Source organism: Bufo gargarizans, chromosome 2 (genome assembly GCF_014858855.1).
Source record: "Bufo gargarizans isolate SCDJY-AF-19 chromosome 2, ASM1485885v1, whole genome shotgun sequence".
Classification (NCBI taxonomy): Eukaryota; Metazoa; Chordata; class Amphibia; order Anura; family Bufonidae; genus Bufo; species Bufo gargarizans.
Window position 1 is genome coordinate 595,455,425 of NC_058081.1, and position 16,788 is coordinate 595,472,212.

The following is a 16,788-nucleotide window of genomic DNA, read 5'->3' on the forward strand; positions in this document are numbered from 1 at the left end:
GCAGAGGCCGCTGCAGCACAACAGGCCGCCCAACAGGAGATGAACCGACAGTCTGCAGAGGCTCTTGTGGAACTGAAAAAGGGGTTCGCACCTCCTGCGCAAGGGGAACCAAAATTGGTACGTGCTTCCAACCACCTACAGAAGATGACACCTACTGATGATGTTGAGGCCTACCTTGCGACTTTTGAGAGAGTTGCTGTCCGCGAGGAGTGGCCAAAAGAACAGTGGGCGGGGCTAGTGGCCCCGTTCTTGACCGGGGAACCTCAAAAGGCGTACTTTGATCTCGAACCGGATAAGGCCCAGGACTATGAGACACTGAAGATGGAGATACTTGCACGCTTGGGTGTCACCATGGCAGTCCGAGCCCAGCGTGTGCATCAGTGGAGTTACTCCAGCAGCAAGCCACCTCGCTCTCAAATGTTTGACCTGATCCATCTCACCAGGAAGTGGTTGCAGCCAGAGACCTTGACCGGCCCTCAGATCGTGGAGCGGGTAGTAATGGACCGGTACCTGCGTGCTCTCCCTGCGTCACTGAAGAAGTGGGTCGGACAGGGGGACCCCAACACTGCAACCCAGTTGGTGGACCTAGTGGAGAGGTACCTTGCTTCTGAGGACTTGCTGAATCCGTCTATGCCCCACCGTGGAGCGTCTTGGGACGCAAGATCACCCCCAGGATCTGGTAAGACTGTTCCAGGGTTCAAAAGCAGGGTTAATGTTAAGACTGATTTTGCAGCTAATGAGACTGTGGGTCCTAGACCTGGAGACTGGCCAAAGAAGCCAGGAAGGTCTTTGGGACCCTTCAAAGGACTGGGGGTAGAGCACATACAGTGTTATCGGTGCCATGCATTTGGGCATATTGCTGCAAACTGTCCTTTAAATGATGAACCTATGCAGTGTGACTATGCTTACAGGAAAAGACACATTTCTCTTTTTGCACAGGTCGCGTGTACTGCAGCATGTTCGAGTCACACCGAGAGACAAATGTGTGCTATTTCTGTGGATGGAAAACCACTCACAGCCCTGCTAGACTCGGGTAGTGTGGTGACACTAATCAGGAAGGATTGTGTAAACCCCAGCAAACTACACCCCAGTACTATCGGGGTCATTTGCATTCATGGGGACACACGGGACTACCATACAGCAGTGGTTGAGGTTGATACCCCTTGGGGCAGTGTGACACATTCAGTCGGGGTGGTGCCGTCGCTGCTTCACGAAGTGTTAGTGGGGAGAGATTTTCCCCATTTTTGGAGCTTATGGGAAGGCAAGGGGAGACTGGTAGATAGAGCTCCCCCTGCTGGGGAAGCACGGGAGCTGTCGCCAGATCCTTTTTTCCAAAGGGACGTTGTTGAAGAAGCAGGAGATCCTCTTCCTTTCCCTGTCCTGGCTGGGGAGCCGGAGGACCGGGAAGCTAGCCCTCAGTTCGAGTGTAATGAACGGGAGAACGTCTCTGACCCTGACAGTGAGAGTAGTCCAAATGTTATGCCAGATTTAGAAGTCAGGAGAGAGGATTTCTGTACCGAACAACTGTGAGATGTCACCCTCATTAGAGCTAGGGAAAATGTTAAGATGGTGGATGGGGAACCGGTGGTCCCTAACTGGGTGGTGTCCTTCCCCTACATGGCCCTCAACAACAATTTACTGTATCAGGTGATAAAACGTGGAGAAGACGAGGTCGAACAGTTACTTGTTCCCAAACCCTTCCGCAGGGTCGTACTAGACCTGGCACATAGTCACGTGATGGGGGGACATCTCGGCGTTGAAAAGACCAGGGAGAGAATCGCCCAGAGATTTTTCTGGCCTGGGTTGCATGCAGATGTCAGGCAGTACTGTGGGTCGTGCCCCGAGTGCCAATTGTCAGCACCGGCGCCCCATTTTCGCAGTCCCCTGGTCGCTCTACCAATAATTGAGGTCCCTTTTGAACGGATTGGCATGGACCTGGTGGGGCCAGTGGTGAAGTCTGCCCGGGGTCACCAGCATATTCTGGTAATCCTGGACTATGCGACACGCTACCCTGAGGCCATCCCCTTGCGTAACACCTCCGCTAAGACTATCGCCAAGGAGTTAGTCCAGGTGTTTAGTCGAGTCGGGATCCCAAAGGAGATCTTAACCGATCAAGGCACCCCATTTATGTCCAGGGTCACCAAGGAACTGTGTAAAGTATATAAAATTTCCCATCTCCGCACCTCTGTCTACCACCCCCAAACGGATGGACTTGTGGAGTGATTTAATAAAACGCTGAAAAGTATGTTGAAAAAGGTGGTTGACAGAGATGGGAATAATTGGGATTTTTTGCTACCATATCTCATGTTTGCCATACGCGAGGTTCCGCAGGTGTCCACAGGTTATTCCCCCTTTGAGCTTTTGTATGGTAGACATCCCAGGGGGCTGCTAGATGTCGCTAAAGAAACATGGGAAGGAGAGGCCACCCCGTATCGAAGCGTCATAGAGCATGTCTCCTTGATGCAGGATCGAATCGCAGCTGTCTTGCCCCTGGTTCGTGAACATATGGAGCGAGCCCAGGAGGCCCAGAGGAGGGTCTACAATCGAGGTGCCAAGATCCGTACTTTCAGCCCCGGGGACCGAGTGTTGGTACTGGTTCCCACGGTTGAAAGCAAGTTCCTGGCTAAGTGGCAGGGCCCCTTTGAGGTGGTTGAAAAAGTAGGAGAGGTAAACTACAGGGTCTACCAACCCGGGAAACGGAAGCCACAACAGATTTATCATGTAAATCTCTTAAAACCCTGGAAGGACAGAGAGACTTTGTTGGCCACGTCTCCGGCCGCAACATTCCGGCGACCGGTGATCCCTGACGTCCCCATAACGGAGTCCCTATCCCTGGTGCAACAAAGTGACGTTAGGGCGTTTTTGTACAAAAATAGAGACTTTTTCTCCCCCTTACCCAGACGAACCAACGTGATTCAGCATGACATAGTGACAGAACCTGGGGTTCGCGTAAATGTAAAGCCATATAGAATACCGGAGGCCAGGTGAGAGGCAGTCGCAAAGGAAATAAAAATGATGTTAGAGTTGGATGTGATAGAAGAGTCCCACAGTGATTGGTCGAGCCCCATAGTGCTGGTCCCAAAACCCGATGGCACTGTTAGGTTTTGTAACGACTTTAGGAAACTGAACAGTGTCTCCAAGTTCGATGCCTCGGGTCGACGAACTCGTGGACAGGTTGGGACAAGCCCGCTACATAACGACCCTAGACCTGACGAAAGGCTACTGGCAGATACCCCTAACTGAATCGGCCAAGGAGAAAACGGCCTTTTCCACTCCGGAAGGCTCGTTTCAGTATAAGCGGATGCCTTTTGGTCTGCATGGAGCTCCTGCATCATTCCAACGAATGATGGATAAAACTTTGAGCCCACATCGCCCGTATGCAGCTGCTTATTTGGATGATGTGGTCATCCACAGCCCAGATTGGGAATCACACCTGCTCCGGGTACAAGCAGTGGTAGATTCTCTTAAGAAAGCAGGTCTTACGGCCAACCCAAAAAAGTGTGCCATAGGCCTGGAGGAAACCAAATACCTTGGCTACGTTATTGGCCGGGGACTGGTCAAGCCCCAGACCAATAAGGTTGAGGCAATTCAAAAATGGCCCCAACCTGATAAACAAAAAACAAGTTCGGGCCTTTATTGGCATTACGGGGTATTACCGGCGGTTTATACCCGACTTTGCCACCATTGCCGCCCCTCTGACCGACCTGACAAAGGGCAGAGGGTCGGCCATGGTTAAATGGAATAACTTCCAGAAGTTAAAGCGGGCCCTTTGTGTACTACCGGTGTTGGTAACCCCGGACTTCTCAAAGGAGTTTGTGGTACAGACGGACGCCTCTGAGGTGGGCCTAGGGGCTGTCCTATCCCAAACCAGAGATGGTGAGGAGCACCCAGTGGTATACCTGAGCCGAAAGCTGAACAAGCATGAAAAGAACTATGCCATTGTTGAGAAGGAGTGTCTGGCTATTAAATGGGCCCTAGACTCGCTGAAATATTACTTATTGGGAAGGTCGTTTAAGCTCGTCACCGACCATGCACCCCTAAAGTGGATGTGTGACAACAGGGGAAAAAATAGCCGTGTGACAAGATGGTTTCTGGCCTTACAGCCCTTTAAGTTTTCAGTAGAGCATAGGCCGGGCAAGCTCCAAAACAATGCAGATGCCCTCTCCCGCATGCATTGTATGCTGGGGACAGTTGCTCAGCCGCGGGGGCTAGAGCAGAGGGGGGGGATATGTGACGGTATGCAAGGTGAGGTGGTGGATGATAGGTATGTTTCACCTCGCATGCGCTCTGTTGTCAGGGACTGAACCGGAATCCGGCCCGGGTTTTTCCAGCCTCTGTGGCAGGCTTGGTTCCGGTCCAGAGATTATGATCCACTGGAGTTCACTTCCAGGTTGACTTTAAATAAACAGGAAGAGAGCACAACAGGTCTCTAATGTGCTGAGTCTCAGGACTGTAACCTGTGTTGCTGAAGAGAGAGCTATGTTTGGATGCGGGAAAAACAAAAAGGTTTGCTTTACCATTTGTGTTGTGGATGTTGGGGAGCAGCCCCACACCGTATAGTCAGGACACGACTGTATAGCTTAGCGCCGGACGGCAAGGATTTACTTTATGTTTTGTTTGTTTTCTGCTGTGCAAACCTTTGTGCCTAAATAAACCTGGCAACAAGCCAGATTTTCAAGGAAACTGCCTGCTTACGGACTGTCTGTTCAGAAAAAGGTGATCCCCACGAGCTAATCTCCCACACAGTGCTAAGCTGAAATCGAAATTCGATTATGATAACTTGAATTAATCGCATTGCTCTTTCAACTTGCACCTGGTTTACTATGGCAAAATATTCTATATCTTCCTCAATTAAAGTTGCAATCGCATTACGCGATAATGAAAACTACGTAATTATCGAGTAAGGCGATTTTGTCGCTAATTCTACCAAGCCAACCATAGTAAACAAGGTCCGAGTTGAAATAGCAATGCGATTAATTCAAGTTATAATAATCGAATTTCGATTTCAACTTAACACTGCTATATTCCATATTAGTTAATTCTAGCCTAATATGGAATATAGCAGTGCTAAGCTGAAATCGCAATTCAATTAATTCAAGTTATAATAATCGAATTGCGATTTCAACTTGGAGCTGGTTTACTATGGTTGGCTTGGTAGAATATGGCGAATGTATTCGTCATATTCCTCATAACAAAGTATTCTCCATCTTCGTTTTAGCTACCTATTCGTCAACTTTGCTAATTCTAGCAATCATTTCAAATAGGAAAGTTGACTATAGAGACAGTAAGTTTAATTCGCTATGCGATTATATGACAGCTTTTTTTTAATAAATAGAATAATTATAATACTTGATAATTATAATTATTCTAATTATAAAAAAAGAAAAAAATAATATAATCGCATAGCGAATTAAAAACAGCTGTCTCTATAGTCAACGTTCCTATTTGATTGCTAGAATTAGCGAAGTTGACGAATATGGAGCTAAAACGAAGATGGAGAATACTTTGTTATCTTCGTTTTGAGGAATATGACGAATGCATTCGCCATATTCGCTAATTCTACCAAGCCAACCATAGTAAACCAGGTCCAAGTTGAAATCGCAATTCGATTATTATAACTTGAATTAATCGAATTGCGATTTCAACGTAATTCTCAAATCTGACAGTACATTCTAGTATGGAGACGTTCCCATGGTGATGGGGACGCTCCATGAGCACTGAAGTCGGCAGAAGCGGCAATGGGCACTGACTGGAGCAGCCAGGAAGTCAGGAATCCTAAAGACAGATAAGAACAACTTTAGGGAAGTGGGAAAGAAATAAATATAACAAAAAAAATAAATAAATAAAAAATAAATAAAAAAATATTCGAAATATCGCATTTATAGCACTATATTCAAAATATTAGCGAAGTGCCGATATTCGCTAAAAAAAACTTTTGACTTTCAGGCTCCATATCTCACCATCCACTACAGCTTCCAACGTGAGACTACCATCATTTTATAGACAATCATATTGGCTATCACATACATGCACTTCGATGTATGTGCCTGCAACCCAGGATACGAGCACCACCACCGTCTTCCACAGTGCGACTGATTATTTCTCAAAATTTTGTGTAAATGCTGGATTTTTTTCAATAAGGGAAAAGCATAGTGAGTGACCCAAATTTACCACTAACATGAAATATGATGTGTCACGAAAAAACATTCCCAGAATGGCTTGGATAAGTAAAAGTGTTCCACAGTTAATACCACATAAAGTGACACATGTCAGACTTGCAAAATTTAGGGGTGTCAGAAAGGCAAAAATTGGTGTGTCTAGAAGGGGTTAAGCTTCTGCTGTATGCGTAGACATAAGTCTCTTCTGCAGACTTTTGGAAGCAGATCAACACCGAACACAGAAACCATAGTCAGATATGAACATTTGAGGGTTTAGATAGAAAATTCACATAGCTACTGAATACAAGCTCAGAAATGACTTATATTCTGTGTATGGCACTTGTAGGCACTAAATAACGCTGGACTATAAACACATATAGCCATCATATAATGTGAATGAAAAAAGTTATGATTCTCCGTGAATTTCTTGTGGTGTGATTTACGGGTGGTTTATAAGGCTGTAATTATGTAATAGTTTGAATGACCCTAGGGCCGTATATTAGGGTCTGATAAATCGATTTTTGTTCTGTATTGTATTCAATGTCTGTTTTTCATCTGTAACTTTTTTTTTGTTGCTCTTTTGTAACATTACAGTAATGTAACACTTGGGGTCACATCACTGCTTTGACCAGTTGTCAACTGTAGCAGCACACATGACTCCTGTCGACACTAGTTAAGTGAAACGCAGTGAAGCTAGAGATCGACCATCAGAGATTAAACCGAGCATTAGGGAGCAAGTAGTATGCTTCCCTTCAACAGGTCCACCTTGGTGGGTAATTTAAAAAACACATAGTCCTTTAAGTACAACACTGTTCTCACTGATTGGCTTTTAAGCCAAGCCCCCCTTTGGCCTCTCTACACTGTGTCAAAAACCAGAAGAGATGATCTGCTGCTAACTCTCATGTTTTCTCCTACTTCTGGGGGGGTACTATCTCTCCTTGGGGAGAGAGTGCCTTAATCGGAGTGAGGAGACTTATAGTACATACATGCTCCTCTGGAATTCTGGAAAATAAAAATATGCAAATGATTTATATTCTGCCTCTAATGCCACCAGATGTAAGGCAGCTATCCAAGTCAATGTTTGACCTTTTAATTAGGCCTTGAGACATGACTCGGATACTAAGTAAACCAGCATCTCATCTGCAGACAGCTGTTTCAGGGTGATTGCCCCTCATCAGAGCAGAGAGTACTGGCTTAACTGGGTGAAAGGCCTAAGTCAGGATTTGCACCCCTTTCTTCCCAGAATTCCAGAGGACCATGTTTGGCCTATAAGTCTCATCACGCCGATTAAGGTACTCTCTCCCAAAGGAGATATAGTACCCCTTAAATCCTGACTTAGGCCTCTCACCCAGTTAAGCAAGTACTCTCTGCTCTGATAAGGGGCGATCACCCTGAAACAGCTGACTGCAGATGAGATGCTAGCTTATTTATTTATTATCCAAGTCATGTCTCAAGGCTTATTTAAAGGGCAGGACATTGACTTATAGGATAGCTGCCTCACATCTGGTGGAGGCAGAACTTGTTATGAGCTCACTTGCATCCCTTTCTTCTCCTACCTCTGAAATGAAGAAGCCAGTCCGATGAGTAATTGACAGTTATCTCTGTCATCCAGGGAAGGTTGTCAGTCCCTGATAGGACCACCTCCTTGACGTCAAGGCACAGAATGAGCAGAAGTGTGAGTAAAATCTGTCCCATAAAACTACATAATAATCTGCTCAGCTTCTCCTGCTCTATGATATGCTGCCCTTAGCTCAGACACCTTGTTCAACATGACAGGTCCCCTATAAAGGGGACCTGTCACCTCTCGTGACATGTCTGATTGAGTAACTGCTTGCATTCCCCATGTAATAACAATAATTCTGGAACATCTATTCTTATGGGTTTATGTTGTGCCATTCCTTTATTATTCATACATTTATGAATGAATTACTAGCAGTTTGCAGTAAAGGTACTGCTGGGTGTTACCAGTCCGTAGGGTCTGATACTATCCAGTCAGTGCTACCAGTGTTAGACCTAAACTCCCCCCCCCCCCCCCAACTGGTAACACCAATTTGAACCTTAATTACAAAGTAATGCCTCTTTAACATCTGCGGCAGAGTTGTCCACATCTGACATTGCCTGCCGGCTGCTACCCTGCAAATATGCCGATTTTGGGCATTCTCTGCCGGAACAGTCAGCCAGAACAGCAAGCCACAGACGTGAAACTAGCGTAATTCATTCATAACTTCCAGTAGATATAATATAGGAACCACACAACATGGAGTCATATGAATATGGGGAGCTGTCTAATCTTAGCAATGTGCTCCCTATACTTGCACATAAAATATACAGCATATTATAATATATAAGATAGCATAGCCAAACCTTTAGCATCAGATTCTCTTGTTAGATACACAGTATACAGTACATCATCATTAAGACAGGCCTAATTTTGCTTCCAAAGATTCAGTTCCTCATGCGTGACTCAAACCTGTTATACAATATGGAGACATATCAACTGCTTCCTAAGTAAATACATGCCGTATTTACTGTAGCTTTCGATTGTTCCTCCTGTCACATACACCTGGGACTGATGTATAACCAGTGGTGCTTTACTGTTCCTGTGCTTTCTACACCTCCAGGAACTTTCATGAAGCCATCCAGCTATTGTGACTACATGGCCAGGATTTCACTTTTTGGCATCGGTGACTGCTTCTCATCATTCTAACCCAACAAACACATTCTGTGGTGCCAACCTGTAATCTGTGATCGCAGAAACGAATCACGCACAGTTCAAATACCTACATGTCAGAGTCACAAGATAGAGACAGGAGCTGCATGTTTGTGATGAACTCATTCCACCTAAGACGTAATCCACTGTGGCCGTTTCTCTCTAGATTCTGGCTTGACCATTCAACATTATTTAAAGGGAATGTGTCATCAGAAAATACTATATTGTTTAAAGGGGTTGTCCGGGTTCAGAGCTGAACCCAGACATATCCGAATTTTCACCCAGGCAGCCCCCCTAAGCTGAATCGCTCAGTGCAAAGGCATTTTGTGGAGATCCGGTGATGTACCAAGCTCTCCACCGGGCTGCCAGGCAGAGGCTTCCGCCCAGCGGTGAGCCATGTGATGTCACCCGCACTGATGGGTGGGCTTTAGTGCTGCCCTGGCGTGTAAAACGGCTGAAAAAGCCTGCCCATCAGAGCCGGTGACATCACTGACACACCGAACAATCCTGCGCAGGGCAAGGGAGAGCATCGGAGCATGAACTGCTCCAATGCTCAAGTCAGGGGGACTGCCTTGGTGAAATTATGGGTATGTCCAGGTTCAGCACTGAACCCTGACAACCCCTTTAAATCACATTTTTATGTTAAACGTATTTATAAAGAATTTCTTGGAGATGTTATTTTTAATTTTCCATGACAATGTCTATATTGAAACAAAAAATAAAAAATCCTGCAGTTTTCACACTGCCCACTAAGCCTAATAATAGGAATCACGTTTTGGTCTGTGCAGATCACGTAACTGCAGTTATCTGCTTATCATTACAGAATTAGAATGACATCACCTTTGTGTGTAGATAACATCGGATCCACTATTGTCAAAGCTCCCTCCTGACTTCTGCACAGGTTGCAGCGCAGGCCTAGAAAACTCTCCCATAAAAATCAGTGAGGACCCCTCCTGTCCATTGCATCTATGGACCATAGAGCTGCTGTAATGCAATTCTTTTAAAGGGGTTATCCAAGGCTGGAAATGGCCCCCCATACACCCAGGCCCCTAACACTGATTCTACTTACCTGGTTCTATGCTCCCTGCGCCACTCCTAGTCCCCGTCTGTGCACAGATGAAAACATCCGGTGATGAGGACGAGCAGCTAATGACAGGCGGCGATGAGGACGAGCCTTCCTAGCATCGTCGGTGACGCCTATGCAGGGCTGTCTTTACCAAGGGGCAAAAGGGGCAGCTGCCCCGGGCCCAGTTGCTCCTGGGGGGCCCAAGGCAGCTGCCTCTTGAGCCCTGCTAGCTACTGCCCCGGGTGTCAAGCTGTCAGCTACACAGTCATCGTACTGTGTTAAAGTTGTGATCTAGGACCTTAATGACATCATCACCATGTGACCAGTAACCTAGCAATTACTGGTCACATGGCTATGAGGTAATCACAGGTCCTAGCAGGAGTGTTGCAGAAGTTAACTGTGGAGCTTTTTTGTGTGAAGATTACATCAGAAAAAGGTGACAGGGGCTGTTATGTTAATATACTGTAAACTACTGTATAGTGGGGGCCTGTATACTATGGGGGGCTGTATATTGTGTGGGACTGTATACTGTGTGGTGGGCTGTATACTGTGGGGGGCCTGTATACTGTGGTGGCTGTATAATGTGTGGTGGGCTGTATACTGTGTGGGGGCCTGTATACTGTGTGGGGGCCTTATACTGTGTGGTGGGCTGTATACTGTGTGGGGGCTGTATACTGTGTGGGGGGCTGTATACTGTGTGGGGGCCTGTATACTTTGGGGGTGCTTATACTGTGTGGTGGGCTGTACACTGTGTGGTGGGCTGTATACTGTGTGTGGGGGCTGTATACTGTGTGGGGGCTGTATACTGTGTGGGGGCCTGTATACTGTGGGGGGCCTGTATACTGTGTGGGGGCTGTATACTGTGTGGGGGCCTGTATACTGTGGGGGGCCTGTATACTGTGGGGGGCCTGTATAGTGTGGGGGCCTGTATACTGTGGGGGGCCTGTATAGTGTGGGGGCCTGTATACTGTGTGGGGGCCTGTATACTGTGTGGGGGCCTGTATACTGTGTGGGGGGCTGTATACTGTGTGGAGGCCTGTATACTGTGTGGGGGCCTGTATACTGTGTGGGGGCCTGTATATTGTGTGGGGGCCTGTATATTGTGTGGGGGCCTGTATATTGTGTGGGGGCTGTATACTGTGTAGGGGGGGCTGTATACTGTGGGGGGCTGTATAGTGTGGGGGGGGCTGTATACTGTGGGGGGGCTGTATATTGTGGAGTGCTATACTGCTGTACTGTATACTGTGGGAGTCTGTATACTGTGGGTGCGGTATAGTGTGGAGTGCTATACTGCTGTACTGTATAGTGTGGGGGGCTGTATCGTGTATAGTTTGGGGTGCTGTATACAGTGGGGTGCTGTATACTGTGGGCTGCTATACTGCTCTACTATATACTGTGGGGTACTGTATAGTGTGGGGGCCTGTATACTGTGTGGGGGCCTGTATACTGTGTGGGGGGCTGTATACTGTGTGGAGGCCTGTATACTGTGTGGGGGCCTGTATATTGTGTGGGGGCTGTATACTGTGTAGAGGGGGCTGTATACTGTGGGGGGCTGTATAGTGTGGGGGGGGGGCTGTATAGTGTGGGGGGGGCTGTATATTGTGGAGTGCTATACTGCTGTACTGTATACTGTGGGAGTCTGTATACTGTGGGTGCGGTATAGTGTGGAGTGCTATACTGCTGTACTGTATAGTGTGGGGGGCTGTATGGTGTATAGTTTGGGGTGCTGTATACAGTGGGGTGCTGTATACTGTGGGCTGCTATACTGCTCTACTATATACTGTGGGGTACTGTATAGTGTGGGGTGCTATACTGCATAGTGTGGGATGCTATACTACATACTGTGTGGTGCTGTATAATATAGGGTGCTATACTGCATACTGTGTGGTGCTGTATACTATAGGTTGCTATACTGCATACTGTGGGGTGCTGGGGTGCACTGTAACACTAGGGTGAGCCGAGCCCTGGTCTCCTTCCTGCAGAGTGGTGCCCACTTCCAGCCTGAGCCCAGAGCACTGATCCTGAGCCGCTGGAGTCTTCAGAACTGGAAGTATTTACAGGCATTCACTGTACTCTACCAGATGTGTGGATTTTTTGTGTGTGTGTTGTGGTGGAGGGCGTGATTGCCTGCTAAGGTGTGGGAAGGCGGGATCCAGGGGGCCCAAGAACATTTATGCCCAGGGTCCAATCAATATTAAAGATGGCCCTGACGCTATGGAGGCTCGTCGTGCATGCAGAAAAAGGGGACCCAGCATGCATGCAGAATCAACATCCTCTGAACTTCATGGTCGCTGTCATAGCACTTAACAGGTTGAACTTAGGTTCCCGTCTTACAGAGATCACCTTGACGTGCGGCAGACGGGCTCAAATAATTTTGTACAAAATCATTTGCCAAGCATCTCTACTTTATAAGCATAGCATAAGCATTATAATTCATTTTTATACTTTATTTGGTTTGCAGAGAGCTGTTGCATTGTATGTTTTGTTCTATGCTATGGAGGTGTCATGGAACCATGAACCAGACGTACAACAAGAGATAAGTGGAAATAAGAAGGCTTTATTGAAAATAAAGCTGTAAGGCAAAGTCCAAACGGATGGCTAAACCGAAGCAGGGTCTTGCGAAGCCAGAGGTCAGGAACCAGAAGGGTAGTCAGACGAAGCCTGGATCAGGAACCAGCAGGGTAGTCAGACAAAGCCTGGATCAGGAACCAGCAGGGTAGTCAGACAAAGCCAGGATCAGGAACCAGAAGCAGCAGCAGTCTTAGAAGCATGTGAACACAGGAGGACCAAGCAAGGAACTGAAGCCACAGACCTCCTATATATATGAGCTAGGCATCCAGCTCCTCCCAGTGGGAAGGAGAAGCCGCAGGGTGGGAGGCTACAAGAAACCCAGAAACCAAGATGGCCGCCAGCACATGTCAAACGAAGGAGAACAGCAAGAAGGTAAGACCATGACAGTACCTCCCCCTCAAGGGCCCCTCCTCCGCGGAGTAAAGAACGGTTTCTGAGGGAAGCGTGCGTGGAAGGCTCGGAGCAAGGCAGGAGCATGGACATCTGCGGAGGGAACCCAGGAACGCTCCTCTGGATCATAACCACGCCAATGGACCAAAAACTGCACCCGACCGCGGACCAGGCGTGAGTCCAGGATATTGCTCACCTCATACTCCTCACGATTGCCCACTTGGACCGGACGAGGCCGAGGAACCGAGGAAGTGAAATGATTACACACCAGTGGCTTCAACAGGGAGACATGAAACACGTTGGAGATCCGCATGCCAGGAGGAAGCGCAAGGGCATAGGCTACCGGGTTTACCCTGCGAAGCACTCGGAAGGGACCAACAATGCGAGGCGCCAGCTTGGGAGTGGGCACTCGAAGGTTGAGGTTGCGGGTGGACAACCATACGCGGTCTCCGACCTGGTAGGAAGGAGCGGGCGCTCGTCTGCGATCAGCCTGGAGTCTCTGGCGCTGCGCAGAGACCTCAAGGGACCTCTGGATCTGTACCCAAGAAGCACGTAGGACGGAAAGGTGATCCTCCACAGCCGGAATATCCTGGGGAGAGAATACCTCCGGTAACACGGCAGGTTGGAACCCATAATTGGCCATGAAGGGAGACGTCCCAGAGGAAGAGTTCACCGCCGTGTTCCTGGCAAACTCAGCCCAAGGCAGGAGGTCAACCCAATTGTCTTGGTGATCGGAGACATAGCAACGAAGGAATTGCTCCAAGGCCTGATTGGATCGTTCTGCGGCCCCATTGGACTGAGGGTGGTAGGCCGAGGAGAAAGAGAGATGAATCCCCAACTGGGAGCAAAAGGCGCGCCAGAACCTGGACACAAACTGACTCCCCCGATCCGACACAATCTCCTTGGGCAAACCGTGCAACCGGAAGACCTCCCTGGCAAAAATCGAGGCCAACTCTTGTGCAGAGGGTAACTTCTTGAGAGGAACACAGTGGCACATTTTGGAAAACCGATCCACAATCGTGAGAATGACCGTATGGCCTCGGGATGCAGGGAGGTCCACAATGAAATCCATCCCCAGGTGTGACCATGGACGCTCCCCGGTGGAATATGGGTTGCAAAAGGCCCAACGGAAGGTGCCGAGGGGACTTACTCTGGGCACAAACGGAGCATGCCGCTACATATGCGGCGATGTCAGAACGTAGAGAAGGCCACCAGAACAGACGTGAAACAGCCCAGGACAGCTGATTCTTTCCAGGATGCCCCGCGGCCTTGGAGTTATGATAGGTTCGCAACAACCGAGTGCGCAACTCCTCAGGCACAAAACATCTGCCGTTGGGTCTCCCAGAGGGAGCACCAGATTGAGCCGCCAAAATCTGCTCACCCAGGGGAGAGGTCAGGCTGGTGCGAATGGCGGCCAGGATCTGATTCGGAGGTATGACCGAAGTCGGAATCGACTCCTCCCCGGACAGCTCGGAGTACTGCCGTGATAAGGCATCCGCTCTGATGTTCTTGGAACCGGGTAGGTAGGAGACCACGTAATTAAAACGTGACAAGAACAGAGCCCATCTGGCCTGACGTGGTGTCAATCTCTTGGCCTCAGAGAGGTAGGTCAGATTCTTGTGGTCCGTCAGGATGAGAACCGGAACCACCGAGCCCTCGAGCAAGTGCCTCCATTCTTTAAGGGCCTGCACGATGGCCAATAGCTCCCTGTCACCAATCTGATAGTTGCACTCCGCGGAAGACAGTTTCCGGGAGTAAAACCCACAAGGAAGCAGAGGACCCTCTGGTGTTCTACGCTGAGACAGAAGGGCGCCTACTCCCGTCTCAGACGCGTCCACCTCGAGGACAAAAGGCAACCCAGGGTTGGGATGCGACAGAATCGGAGCCGACACAAAGGCGGACTTTAGAGCCTCAAAAGCTCGGATGGCCTCGAGCGGCCAGACCTGGGGATTACTGCCCTTCCTGGTCAGATCCGTGAGAGGCTTGGCTAGCATGGAAAAGTCCCTGATGAACTTCCGATAATAATTGGCGAAGCCCAAAAAGCGCTGCAGGGCACGAAGACCACTGGGCTGGGGCCACTGTAAGACAGCCGAAACCTTCTCAGGATCCATGGAGAACCCCTCAGCGGAAATGATGTAACCTAAGAAGGTTACCTGGGATCGGTGAAATTCGCATTTCTCAAGCCTACCGAACAGCTTGTTGTCTCGTAACCGTTGCAAAACTCGTCTGACATCCAGAATGTGGGCCTCCATGGATTCAGAATATACCAAGATGTCATCCAAATAGACCACCACACATTGCTGCAACAGGTCACGGAAAACATCGTTGATGAATTCCTGGAAGACTGCGGGCGCATTGCACAACCCAAAGGGCATAACCAAGGATTCATAATGACCGGTCCTGGTGTTAAACGCGGTCTTCCACTCATCGCCCGCCTTGATCCTTACCAGGTTATATGCCGCCCTCAGGTCGAGTTTGGTAAAGACCGTGGCCCCTTTGAGGCGATCGAACAGCTCGGAAATCAAGGGTATCGGGTAAGCGTTCTTGATCGTGATGCGATTGAGACCCCTGTAATCGATGCAAGGCCTCAACTCACCGCCCTTCTTTTTCACAAAGAAAAATCCAGCCCCTGCCGGGGACGAGGATTTGCGAATGTGTCCGCGTGAAAGCGCCTCCCTCACGTACTCCTCCATGGCCTCATTCTCCGCTACCGACAGTGGATAGACTTTGCCACGAGGAGGAACGGCACCAGATTGTAACTCTATGGCACAATCGTATGGGCGGTGCGGAGGTAGGGCAACCGCACGCACCTTATCGAATACATCTCGGTACTCCTCGTATTCAGGAGGCAACAGAGAGTCCGAGGAAGTACACAGCAACTTGACAGGCCCATGGATGCAACTAGCCCCACACTGCGGTGACCACGAGAGGATCTCGGCCGATCTCCAATCGAAAGTCGGATTATGCTTCTGGAGCCAGGGGTACCCCAAGACCACCGAGTAGTGTGGAGACGAAATAACCTGGAGACAGACCGACTCTCTGTGAACGGCACCAATGGCCATCCCCACTGGAAGGGTCTCCTGAGTCACGTGTGGCGGCAGAAGGGGTCTGCCGTCTATCGCCTCAAGAGCCAGTGGGGAACCTCGAGGCTGCAGAGGAATGGAATTGGCGGCAGCGAACACACTATCAATGAACAAACCACCAGCACCAGAGTCCACCAACGCCTGGGTCGTCACCGAGCCCCCGACCCAGGAGAAGACAACAGTAATCAGTGGTTTGTCAACACGGGAAACCGGGGACGAGGAGACTCCACCCAAGATCTGCCCCCGACAGGATCTCAGGTGCGAGCGTTTCCCGGACGGTTCGGGCATGCCAACCGAAAATGCCCACCGAGACCACAGTACATGCATCGGCCCTCGCGTCTCCGGAGTACCCTCTCCCCCTCGGACAGGCGAGCAAACCCCAGCTGCATGGGTTCACCCCCAGACAAGTCATCCCCAGGAGGCGTGGGAGGAGAGGGAGGCACGGGTGGGACAGCAAACGTAGGCGCCAATCTGTTAGAAGACCTCCGCAGGCTCTCCTTAAAGGAAGGTCTCTCCCTGAGTCTGGTGTCAATCAAAATCAGGAAAGAAATAAGAGACTCGAGCTCCACTGGTAGGTCCTTAGCTGCAACCTCATCCTTCAAGGCATCCGAGAGACCATGAGAGAAAGCAGCGACCAGAGCCTCATTATTCCAGCCCACCTCTGCTGCCAGGGTACGAAACTCAATGGCGTATTCAGCTACGGATCGTGAACCCTGTCTGATGGACATAAGGAGCTTCGCAGCAGAGGCAGCACGAGCCGGCACATCGAATACCTTCCGAAGAGAAGCAACAAAACCGGAAAACTCGGCA